Consider the following 12038-nt stretch of genomic DNA (forward strand, 5'->3'; position numbering starts at 1 on the left):
ACAGAAAACTCTGGCAAGAAGAATGACCCTGAGGGTCCAGAGAACTCGGAATGAGATGACCGAGGTAAGATGGAAGGTGAGCTGGCCAGGCTCAGAGAACCCTGCAGGAACAAGATGCCATCGGGATGACTTATCCCAAGAGACGCAGAGATGGATGCCCGAGAAACCTACGGTCAGAATCCTCCACCTGTCTTTGCATTCTCACAAGACCTAACCCGCCGGAATGGATCAGGGCGGTGCACGGCTGTCAGTACAGCTCAGAACAAGACCTGAAACGGCATCGGACTGGATGCTTGTGAAGAGAGATGGATTCTGATGAGTGTCCGAGCAGCTGAGACAAAGGCACCTGGCTGAGGAGCACAGAGATCAGAAATGCTAAGACTGATGCCAGGGGTTTGGACAGGCCCCTGAAAGGACTAAAGGAAAAGACAAGACACCAAACAGACAGAGTGCACAACAGACAAGTGACACAACACACACCAGGACTGCTCTGCCCTGCACACCTCAGCACTGAGATGAAAAATGAGACTTTTCCTTCATGTAGCCTAAGGGGTCACATCTGGGACATCCCCAGCTCCAAACCCAACTCGAAAAATCCCTCCCGCTGACCCCTGCCCTGGTACCCCGCTTTCATCCCCTCTGTGGCTCCAAGCCCTCCACTTATCTCTCAAATGTCTGGGGAGGTGAATCCACGCCAGGTGCCAAAGAAGGCCGCCTCTCCCTCAGAGAAATTCCTCCCGTCACTGGGCTGCTGTCTCCTAGTCAGCTACAATAAAGAAAACCATATATCAAAGCATAATCTTAGCTGCACATCAGCCAAAACCCAGCAGCTCTGCTACTCACCGTCTCTTAAGCAGCACCGGGTCCTCGGGCCCCGTGCGTGCTTCAGCTGAGCTCGGAGGCCGACGCTCGCAGCGCCAAAGCCTTAGAGGCGTTACTGGCACCGAGCCCACCCACCGTGGCCTCCATTAGGGCTGTGAGCATCCCCGGTTAGAGCAGGACAGGAACGCAGGGTGGACATCCCCGGTGAACCTCAACCCTGTGGACTCTGCCCCACCACTGTCACTTCCTGCCTGGCCCTAGCTTAGGGCTACTGCCTGCACCTCTCAGGACTTCTGGCCTTGTCTTGCGTTAGGATTGCTGCCGGCACCTGCTCTCAGGGAAACGGTGTTGGCAGCAGCGCTGTGAGGGCCGGGATGCCTGTACTCTGACTTGTATCCTAGGCTGTACCCCTGATTTTCACTGTGTGTTCTCTAGTCCTTGAGTCCTTTACCTCAGCCTCTGTGTGTATCACTGTAACCTCCCCCCTTCTGAACCCTGCTTCTTCAGAGCCCTAGACCTTGCAGCCGGGGACGCTCTGCACCGTTAGGGTCCCAAGAGCTGTCCCGCACGCAGGACAGGTACATCCACAGTTGTTCCCTGCCTACCCTAAGAAACGTGGCCCTGAGACAGGGCAGAGGCTGACAGAGCCGAACTCTTTGCGGTGGCAAAAGGCACGAAGCCTTACCAACCGCCGCCTCGAGAGGGAATCAGGAGCACTTCCACCGGCTGCGGAGAGACAGGGAATCCCAGGGTGGGTGGGGCGGGAAACCCCCGTTATCCCCAGCCCTGTTGGATCCTGCTCCCCACTATCGCTTCCTGCCTGGCCCTAGCCTGACTGTGTCTGCACAGGTCAGAGCTTCTGGTGTGTTCCTGCACTAGGGCTGCTGCCTGCACCTGCTCTCAGGGGAAGTGTGCTGGTAGCAGTGCTGTGAGGGCCGCTACACCTGTACTCTGACTTGTATCCTAGCCTGCTCCCCTGAGTTTCACCGTGTGTCCTCTAGTCCTTGAGTCCTTTACCTCAGCCTCTGTGTGTGTGGCTACACCTCCCCCCTTCTAAACCCAACTTCTTTAGAGCCCTGCACCTCGCAGCCAGGCCTTCTGGCATTGTCCTGCATAAGGGCTCCTGCCTGTACCTGCACTCAGGGAAACGGGCATGTCTTTAGGGCTACTCCTTCGGGTCTGGCGTAGGGGTGGGGTCGGGCTGGTACACCTGTACTCTCAATTGGCACATCTTGGACATCCCTATCTCCAAACCTGACTCAAAAACCCCTCCTGACAAGTCCTGACCCAGCACTCCACTTTCATCCCCTCTGTGGCTCTGAACCCTCCACTTATCTCTTGGACGTCTGGGGATGAGAATCCACGCCGGGTGCCAAAGAAGGCCGCCTCTCCCTCAGGGAAACTCCTGCTGTCGCCGGGCTGTTGTCTCTTAGTCAGCTACAACAAAGAAAACCAAACATGAATGCGTGATCTTAGCAGCCCATCACCCAAAACCCGACAATTCCGCTACTCACCGTCTCCTAAGCTTGCCTGTGTCCTCGGCCCCGCGCTTCAGCTGCGCTCAGAGGCCAACGCCGGCGTCGCAGGGTCTGCCTGGGTAAAGAGCAGACAAGGTGACGTGGCAGCGCTGGAACTTGAGGGGACCCTCCCTCCTTCTCCTCCCTGACTCACCTCAACTCCTCGGCCGTTATCCAAGCCTACCTGGATGGGGCCTTCACAAGGAGAAGATCAAGGCTCCATCACAGACTCCTGGAATGCTCCCGGAGGGCTCACATGTGAGGTGACGCGGGTCTGTCGTCCCGTTGGTGAGAGGGGAGCTCGGCCTCCTGCGAGTGGACTCCCTAAAACGCACAATAAGGGAGGCTTAGAGTTGCACCAGCGAGTGAGGCTTGAACAATAGCAACGGCTTCTGTCCACCCGTCACTGCTCACCTCGCCCACGTCAGCTTGACTGCTGAGATCCGGCTTCACCACCTAAAAATAAAGACAAAGAACAGAGCTGTAACACAGCCATCATTTACACCTCCCCTGCAAACAGAAACAGGGACTGACCTTCTCAGGGGAGCCCCCTCACCCAGGATGGGGGGCTCTGCCACAGATTTCATCTCTCTGCATCTGAAACAGAGTCAGGACAAAAGTCAGAGTGCTGCAGGATACCTTGACAGCTCCACACATCTTGTGGCAATCTAGGAATACCCTCTACAGTCTAACCACACCCCACATCACAAATTTCAAGCCCCCAGGACTATTACCCTCGTACCCCTACACCCAGACTGAGCAGCAAGGCAGAGCAGCTCCGGGCCAAACACACACCAACACCCGTGACACAGCACAGGACAAACGAGGGGACGCAACAGGGACAGAAAACTCTGGGCAAGAAGAATGACCCTGAGGGTCCAGAGAACTCGGAATGAGATGACCGAGGTAAGATGGAAGGTGAGCTGGCCAGGCTCAGAGAACCCTGCAGGAACAAGATGCCATCGGGATGACTTATCCCAAGAGACGCAGAGATGGATGCCCGAGAATCCTACGGTCAGAATCCTCCACCTGTCTTTGCATTCTCACAAGACCTAACCCGCCGGAATGGATCAGGGCGGTGCACGGCTGTCAGTACAGCTCAGAACAAGACCTGAAAAGGCATCGGACCGGATGCTTGTGAAGAGAGATGGATTCTGATGAGTGTCCGAGCAGCTGAGACAAAGGCACCTGGCTGAGGAGCACAGAGATCAGAAATGCTAAGACTGATGCCAGGGGTTTGGACAGGCCCCTGAAAGGACTAAAGGAAAAGACAAGACACCAAACAGACAGAGTGCACAACAGACAAGTGACACAACACACACCAGGACTGCTCTGCCCTGCACACCTCAGCACTGACATGAAAAATGAGACTTTCCCTTCATGTAGCCTAAGGGGTCACATCTTGGTGCCCCCAACTCCAAATCTGACTTAAAAAACCCCTCCCGGTGATCCCTGCCCTGGCATCCTGCTTTCATCCCCTCTGTGAGCCATAGCCCTCCACTTATCTCTCAGGCATCCAGGGAGGCAAATCCCTGCCAGGTCCAAAGAAGGCCGCCTCTGCCTCAGGAAAATTCCTGCTGTCGCCGGGCTATCGTCTCTTAGTCAGCTACAACAAAAAAAACCAAACATGAATGCGTGATCTTAGCAGCCCATCACCCAAAACCCGACAATTCTGCTACTCACTGTCTCCTAAGCTTGCCTGTGTCCTCGGCCCCGCGCTTCAGCTGCGCTCAGAGGCCAACGCCGGCGTCGCAGGGTCTGCCTGGGTAAAGAGCAGACAAGGTGACGTGGCAGCGCTGGAACTTGAGGGGACCCTCCCTCCTCCTCCTTCTCCTCCCTGACTCACCTCAACTCCTCGGCCGTTATCCAAGCCTACCTGGATGGGGCCTTCACAAGGAGAAGATCAAGGCTCCATCAGAGACTCCTGGAATGCTCCCTGAGGGCTCACGGGTGAGGTGACGCGGGTCTGTCGTCCCGTTGGTGAGAGGGGAGCTCGGCCTCCTGCGAGTGGACTCCCTAAAACGCACAATAACGGAGGCTTAGAGTTGCACCAGCGAGTGAGGCTTGAACAATAGCAACGGCTTCTGTCCACCCGTCACTGCTCACCTCGCCCACGTCAGCTTGACTGCTGAGATCCGGCTTTACCACCTAAAAATAAAGACAAAGAACAGAGCTGTAACACAGCCATCATTTACACCTCCCCTGCAAACAGAAACAGGGACTGACCTTCTCAGGGGAGCCCCCTCACCCAGGATGGGGGGCTCTGCCACAGATTTCATCTCTCTGCATCTGAAACAGAGTTTGGACAAAAGTCAGAGTGCTGCAGGATACCTTGACAGCTCCACACATCTTGTGGCAATCTAGGAATACCCTCTACAGTCTAACCACACCCCACATCACAAATTTCAAGCCCCCAGGACTATTACCCTCGTACCCCTACACCCAGACTGAGCAGCAAGGCAGAGCAGCTCCGGGCCAAACACACACCAACACCCGTGACACAGCACAGGACAAACGAGGGGACGCAACAGGGACAGAAAACTCTGGCAAGAAGAATGACCCTGAGGGTCCAGAGAACTCGGAATGAGATGACCGAGGTAAGATGGAAGGTGAGCTGGCCAGGCTCAGAGAACCCTGCAGGAACAAGATGCCATCGGGATGACTTATCCCAAGAGACGCAGAGATGGATGCCCGAGAAACCTACGGTCAGAATCCTCCACCTGTCTTTGCATTCTCACAAGACCTAACCCGCCGGAATGGATCAGGGCGGTGCACGGCTGTCAGTACAGCTCAGAACAAGACCTGAAACGGCATCGGACTGGATGCTTGTGAAGAGAGATGGATTCTGATGAGTGTCCGAGCAGCTGAGACAAAGGCACCTGGCTGAGGAGCACAGAGATCAGAAATGCTAAGACTGATGCCAGGGGTTTGGACAGGCCCCTGAAAGGACTAAAGGAAAAGACAAGACACCAAACAGACAGAGTGCACAACAGACAAGTGACACAACACACACCAGGACTGCTCTGCCCTGCACACCTCAGCACTGAGATGAAAAATGAGACTTTTCCTTCATGTAGCCTAAGGGGTCACATCTGGGACATCCCCAGCTCCAAACCCAACTCGAAAAATCCCTCCCGCTGACCCCTGCCCTGGTACCCCGCTTTCATCCCCTCTGTGGCTCCAAGCCCTCCACTTATCTCTCAAATGTCTGGGGAGGTGAATCCACGCCAGGTGCCAAAGAAGGCCGCCTCTCCCTCAGAGAAATTCCTCCCGTCACTGGGCTGCTGTCTCCTAGTCAGCTACAATAAAGAAAACCATATATCAAAGCATAATCTTAGCTGCACATCAGCCAAAACCCAGCAGCTCTGCTACTCACCGTCTCTTAAGCAGCACCGGGTCCTCGGGCCCCGTGCGTGCTTCAGCTGAGCTCGGAGGCCGACGCTCGCAGCGCCAAAGCCTTAGAGGCGTTACTGGCACCGAGCCCACCCACCGTGGCCTCCATTAGGGCTGTGAGCATCCCCGGTTAGAGCAGGACAGGAACGCAGGGTGGACATCCCCGGTGAACCTCAACCCTGTGGACTCTGCCCCACCACTGTCACTTCCTGCCTGGCCCTAGCTTAGGGCTACTGCCTGCACCTCTCAGGACTTCTGGCCTTGTCTTGCGTTAGGATTGCTGCCGGCACCTGCTCTCAGGGAAACGGTGTTGGCAGCAGCGCTGTGAGGGCCGGGATGCCTGTACTCTGACTTGTATCCTAGGCTGTACCCCTGATTTTCACTGTGTGTTCTCTAGTCCTTGAGTCCTTTACCTCAGCCTCTGTGTGTATCACTGTAACCTCCCCCCTTCTGAACCCTGCTTCTTCAGAGCCCTAGACCTTGCAGCCGGGGACGCTCTGCACCGTTAGGGTCCCAAGAGCTGTCCCGCACGCAGGACAGGTACATCCACAGTTGTTCCCTGCCTACCCTAAGAAACGTGGCCCTGAGACAGGGCAGAGGCTGACAGAGCCGAACTCTTTGCGGTGGCAAAAGGCACGAAGCCTTACCAACCGCCGCCTCGAGAGGGAATCAGGAGCACTTCCACCGGCTGCGGAGAGACAGGGAATCCCAGGGTGGGTGGGGCGGGAAACCCCCGTTATCCCCAGCCCTGTTGGATCCTGCTCCCCACTATCGCTTCCTGCCTGGCCCTAGCCTGACTGTGTCTGCACAGGTCAGAGCTTCTGGTGTGTTCCTGCACTAGGGCTGCTGCCTGCACCTGCTCTCAGGGGAAGTGTGCTGGTAGCAGTGCTGTGAGGGCCGCTACACCTGTACTCTGACTTGTATCCTAGCCTGCTCCCCTGAGTTTCACCGTGTGTCCTCTAGTCCTTGAGTCCTTTACCTCAGCCTCTGTGTGTGTGGCTACACCTCCCCCCTTCTAAACCCAACTTCTTTAGAGCCCTGCACCTCGCAGCCAGGCCTTCTGGCATTGTCCTGCATAAGGGCTCCTGCCTGTACCTGCACTCAGGGAAACGGGCATGTCTTTAGGGCTACTCCTTCGGGTCTGGCGTAGGGGTGGGGTCGGGCTGGTACACCTGTACTCTCAATTGGCACATCTTGGACATCCCTATCTCCAAACCTGACTCAAAAACCCCTCCTGACAAGTCCTGACCCAGCACTCCACTTTCATCCCCTCTGTGGCTCTGAACCCTCCACTTATCTCTTGGACGTCTGGGGATGAGAATCCACGCCGGGTGCCAAAGAAGGCCGCCTCTCCCTCAGGGAAACTCCTGCTGTCGCCGGGCTGTTGTCTCTTAGTCAGCTACAACAAAGAAAACCAAACATGAATGCGTGATCTTAGCAGCCCATCACCCAAAACCCGACAATTCCGCTACTCACCGTCTCCTAAGCTTGCCTGTGTCCTCGGCCCCGCGCTTCAGCTGCGCTCAGAGGCCAACGCCGGCGTCGCAGGGTCTGCCTGGGTAAAGAGCAGACAAGGTGACGTGGCAGCGCTGGAACTTGAGGGGACCCTCCCTCCTTCTCCTCCCTGACTCACCTCAACTCCTCGGCCGTTATCCAAGCCTACCTGGATGGGGCCTTCACAAGGAGAAGATCAAGGCTCCATCACAGACTCCTGGAATGCTCCCGGAGGGCTCACATGTGAGGTGACGCGGGTCTGTCGTCCCGTTGGTGAGAGGGGAGCTCGGCCTCCTGCGAGTGGACTCCCTAAAACGCACAATAAGGGAGGCTTAGAGTTGCACCAGCGAGTGAGGCTTGAACAATAGCAACGGCTTCTGTCCACCCGTCACTGCTCACCTCGCCCACGTCAGCTTGACTGCTGAGATCCGGCTTCACCACCTAAAAATAAAGACAAAGAACAGAGCTGTAACACAGCCATCATTTACACCTCCCCTGCAAACAGAAACAGGGACTGACCTTCTCAGGGGAGCCCCCTCACCCAGGATGGGGGGCTCTGCCACAGATTTCATCTCTCTGCATCTGAAACAGAGTCAGGACAAAAGTCAGAGTGCTGCAGGATACCTTGACAGCTCCACACATCTTGTGGCAATCTAGGAATACCCTCTACAGTCTAACCACACCCCACATCACAAATTTCAAGCCCCCAGGACTATTACCCTCGTACCCCTACACCCAGACTGAGCAGCAAGGCAGAGCAGCTCCGGGCCAAACACACACCAACACCCGTGACACAGCACAGGACAAACGAGGGGACGCAACAGGGACAGAAAACTCTGGGCAAGAAGAATGACCCTGAGGGTCCAGAGAACTCGGAATGAGATGACCGAGGTAAGATGGAAGGTGAGCTGGCCAGGCTCAGAGAACCCTGCAGGAACAAGATGCCATCGGGATGACTTATCCCAAGAGACGCAGAGATGGATGCCCGAGAATCCTACGGTCAGAATCCTCCACCTGTCTTTGCATTCTCACAAGACCTAACCCGCCGGAATGGATCAGGGCGGTGCACGGCTGTCAGTACAGCTCAGAACAAGACCTGAAAAGGCATCGGACCGGATGCTTGTGAAGAGAGATGGATTCTGATGAGTGTCCGAGCAGCTGAGACAAAGGCACCTGGCTGAGGAGCACAGAGATCAGAAATGCTAAGACTGATGCCAGGGGTTTGGACAGGCCCCTGAAAGGACTAAAGGAAAAGACAAGACACCAAACAGACAGAGTGCACAACAGACAAGTGACACAACACACACCAGGACTGCTCTGCCCTGCACACCTCAGCACTGAGATGAAAAATGAGACTTTCCCTTCATGTAGCCTAAGGGGTCACATCTTGGTGCCCCCAACTCCAAATCTGACTTAAAAAACCCCTCCCGGTGATCCCTGCCCTGGCATCCTGCTTTCATCCCCTCTGTGAGCCATAGCCCTCCACTTATCTCTCAGGCATCCAGGGAGGCAAATCCCTGCCAGGTCCAAAGAAGGCCGCCTCTGCCTCAGGAAAATTCCTGCTGTCGCCGGGCTATCGTCTCTTAGTCAGCTACAACAAAAAAAACCAAACATGAATGCGTGATCTTAGCAGCCCATCACCCAAAACCCGACAATTCTGCTACTCACTGTCTCCTAAGCTTGCCTGTGTCCTCGGCCCCGTGCTTCAGCTGCGCTCAGAGGCCAACGCCGGCGTCGCAGGGTCTGCCTGGGTAAAGAGCAGACAAGGTGACGTGGCAGCGCTGGAACTTGAGGGGACCCTCCCTCCTCCTCCTTCTCCTCCCTGACTCACCTCAACTCCTCGGCCGTTATCCAAGCCTACCTGGATGGGGCCTTCACAAGGAGAAGATCAAGGCTCCATCACAGACTCCTGGAATGCTCCCTGAGGGCTCACGGGTGAGGTGACGCGGGTCTGTCGTCCCGTTGGTGAGAGGGGAGCTCGGCCTCCTGCGAGTGGACTCCCTAAAACGCACAAGAACGGAGGCTTAGAGTTGCACCAGCGAGTGAGGCTTGAACAATAGCAACGGCTTCTGTCCACCCGTCACTGCTCACCTCGCCCACGTCAGCTTGACTGCTGAGATCCGGCTTTACCACCTAAAAATAAAGACAAAGAACAGAGCTGTAACACAGCCATCATTTACACCTCCCCTGCAAACAGAAACAGGGACTGACCTTCTCAGGGGAGCCCCCTCACCCAGGATGGGGGGCTCTGCCACAGATTTCATCTCTCTGCATCTGAAACAGAGTTTGGACAAAAGTCAGAGTGCTGCAGGATACCTTGACAGCTCCACACATCTTGTGGCAATCTAGGAATACCCTCTACAGTCTAACCACACCCCACATCACAAATTTCAAGCCCCCAGGACTATTACCCTCGTACCCCTACACCCAGACTGAGCAGCAAGGCAGAGCAGCTCCGGGCCAAACACACACCAACACCCGTGACACAGCACAGGACAAACGAGGGGACGCAACAGGGACAGAAAACTCTGGCAAGAAGAATGACCCTGAGGGTCCAGAGAACTCGGAATGAGATGACCGAGGTAAGATGGAAGGTGAGCTGGCCAGGCTCAGAGAACCCTGCAGGAACAAGATGCCATCGGGATGACTTATCCCAAGAGACGCAGAGATGGATGCCCGAGAATCCTACGGTCAGAATCCTCCACCTGTCTTTGCATTCTCACAAGACCTAACCCGCCGGAATGGATCAGGGCGGTGCACGGCTGTCAGTACAGCTCAGAACAAGACCTGAAAAGGCATCGGACTGGATGCTTGTGAAGAGAGATGGATTCTGATGAGTGTCCGAGCAGCTGAGACAAAGGCACCTGGCTGAGGAGCACAGAGATCAGAAATGCTAAGACTGATGCCAGGGGTTTTGACAGGCCCCCGAAAGGACTAAAGGAAAAGACAAGACACCAAACAGACAGAGTGCACAACAGACAAGTGACACAACACACACCAGGACTGCTCTGCCCTGCACACCTCAGCACTGAGATGAAAAATGAGACTTTTCCTTCATGTAGCCTAAGGGGTCACATCTGGGACATCCCCAGCTCCAAACCCAACTCGAAAAATCCCTCCCGCTGACCCCTGCCCTGGTACCCCGCTTTCATCCCCTCTGTGGCTCCAAGCCCTCCACTTATCTCTCAAATGTCTGGGGAGGTGAATCCACGCCGGGTGCCAAAGAAGGCCGCCTCTCCCTCAGAGAAATTCCTCCCGTCACTGGGCTGCTGTCTCCTAGTCAGCTACAACAAAGAAAACCAAATATCAAAGCATAATCTTAGCTGCACATCAGCCAAAACCCAGCAGCTCTGCTACTCACCGTCTCTTAAGCAGCACCGGGTCCTCGGGCCCCGTGCGTGCTTCAGCTGAGCTCGGAGGCCGACGCTCGCAGCGCCAAAGCCTTAGAGGCGTTACTGGCACCGAGCCCACCCACCGTGGCCTCCATTAGGGCTGTGAGCATCCCCGGTTAGAGCAGGACAGGAACGCAGGGTGGACATCCCCGGTGAACCTCAACCCTGTGGACTCTGCCCCACCACTGTCACTTCCTGCCTGGCCCTAGCTTAGGGCTACTGCCTGCACCTCTCAGGACTTCTGGCCTTGTCTTGCGTTAGGATTGCTGCCGGCACCTGCTCTCAGGGAAACGGTGTTGGCAGCAGCGCTGTGAGGGCCGGGATGCCTGTACTCTGACTTGTATCCTAGGCTGTACCCCTGATTTTCACTGTGTGTTCTCTAGTCCTTGAGTCCTTTACCTCAGCCTCTGTGTGTATCACTGTAACCTCCCCCCTTCTGAACCCTGCTTCTTCAGAGCCCTAGACCTTGCAGCCGGGGACGCTCTGCACCGTTAGGGTCCCAAGAGCTGTCCCGCACGCAGGACAGGTACATCCACAGTTGTTCCCTGCCTACCCTAAGAAACGTGGCCCTGAGACAGGGCAGAGGCTGACAGAGCCGAACTCTTTGCGGTGGCAAAAGGCACGAAGCCTTACCAACCGCCGCCTCGAGAGGGAATCAGGAGCACTTCCACCGGCTGCGGAGAGACAGGGAATCCCAGGGTGGGTGGGGCGGGAAACCCCCGTTATCCCCAGCCCTGTTGGATCCTGCTCCCCACTATCGCTTCCTGCCTGGCCCTAGCCTGACTGTGTCTGCACAGGTCAGAGCTTCTGGTGTGTTCCTGCACTAGGGCTGCTGCCTGCACCTGCTCTCAGGGGAAGTGTGCTGGTAGCAGTGCTGTGAGGGCCGCTACACCTGTACTCTGACTTGTATCCTAGCCTGCTCCCCTGAGTTTCACCGTGTGTCCTCTAGTCCTTGAGTCCTTTACCTCAGCCTCTGTGTGTGTGGCTACACCTCCCCCCTTCTAAACCCAACTTCTTTAGAGCCCTACACCTCGCAGCCAGGCCTTCTGGCATTGTCCTGCATAAGGGCTCCTGCCTGTACCTGCACTCAGGGAAACGGGCATGTCTTTAGGGCTACTCCTTCGGGTCTGGCGTAGGGGTGGGGTCGGGCTGGTACACCTGTACTCTCAATTGGCACATCTTGGACATCCCTCTCTCCACACCTGACTCAAAAACCCCTCCTGACAAGTCCTGACCCAGCACTCCACTTTCATCCCCTCTGTGGCTCTGAACCCTCCACTTATCTCTTGGACGTCTGGGGATGAGAATCCACGCCGGGTGCCACAGAATGCCGCCTCGCCCTCTGGGAATTTCCTGCTGTCACCGGGCTGCTGTCTCTTATTCGGCTACAAGAAATAAAACAAACATCGATGTATGATCT

General features: G+C 55.9%; 1 long non-coding RNA gene across 1 annotated transcript; it reads right to left on the reverse strand.

Annotated features, from left to right (window-relative positions):
* Nucleotides 1–3655: 3655 nt before the first annotated feature.
* Nucleotides 3656–4248, reverse strand: LOC136298539 (uncharacterized). The gene is made up of 3 exons (XR_010723329.1): nucleotides 4186–4248; nucleotides 4023–4101; nucleotides 3656–3945 (listed from the first exon to the last, which is right to left on the reverse strand). It is a non-coding gene; the product is annotated as an uncharacterized lncRNA (long non-coding RNA).
* Nucleotides 4249–12038: the final 7790 nt, after the last annotated feature.

Source organism: Chamaea fasciata, unplaced genomic scaffold (assembly GCF_029207755.1).
Source record: "Chamaea fasciata isolate MVZ Bird 193981 ecotype frontalis unplaced genomic scaffold, bChaFas1.0.hap1 SCAF_17, whole genome shotgun sequence".
Lineage (NCBI taxonomy): Eukaryota > Metazoa > Chordata > Aves > Passeriformes > Sylviidae > Chamaea > Chamaea fasciata.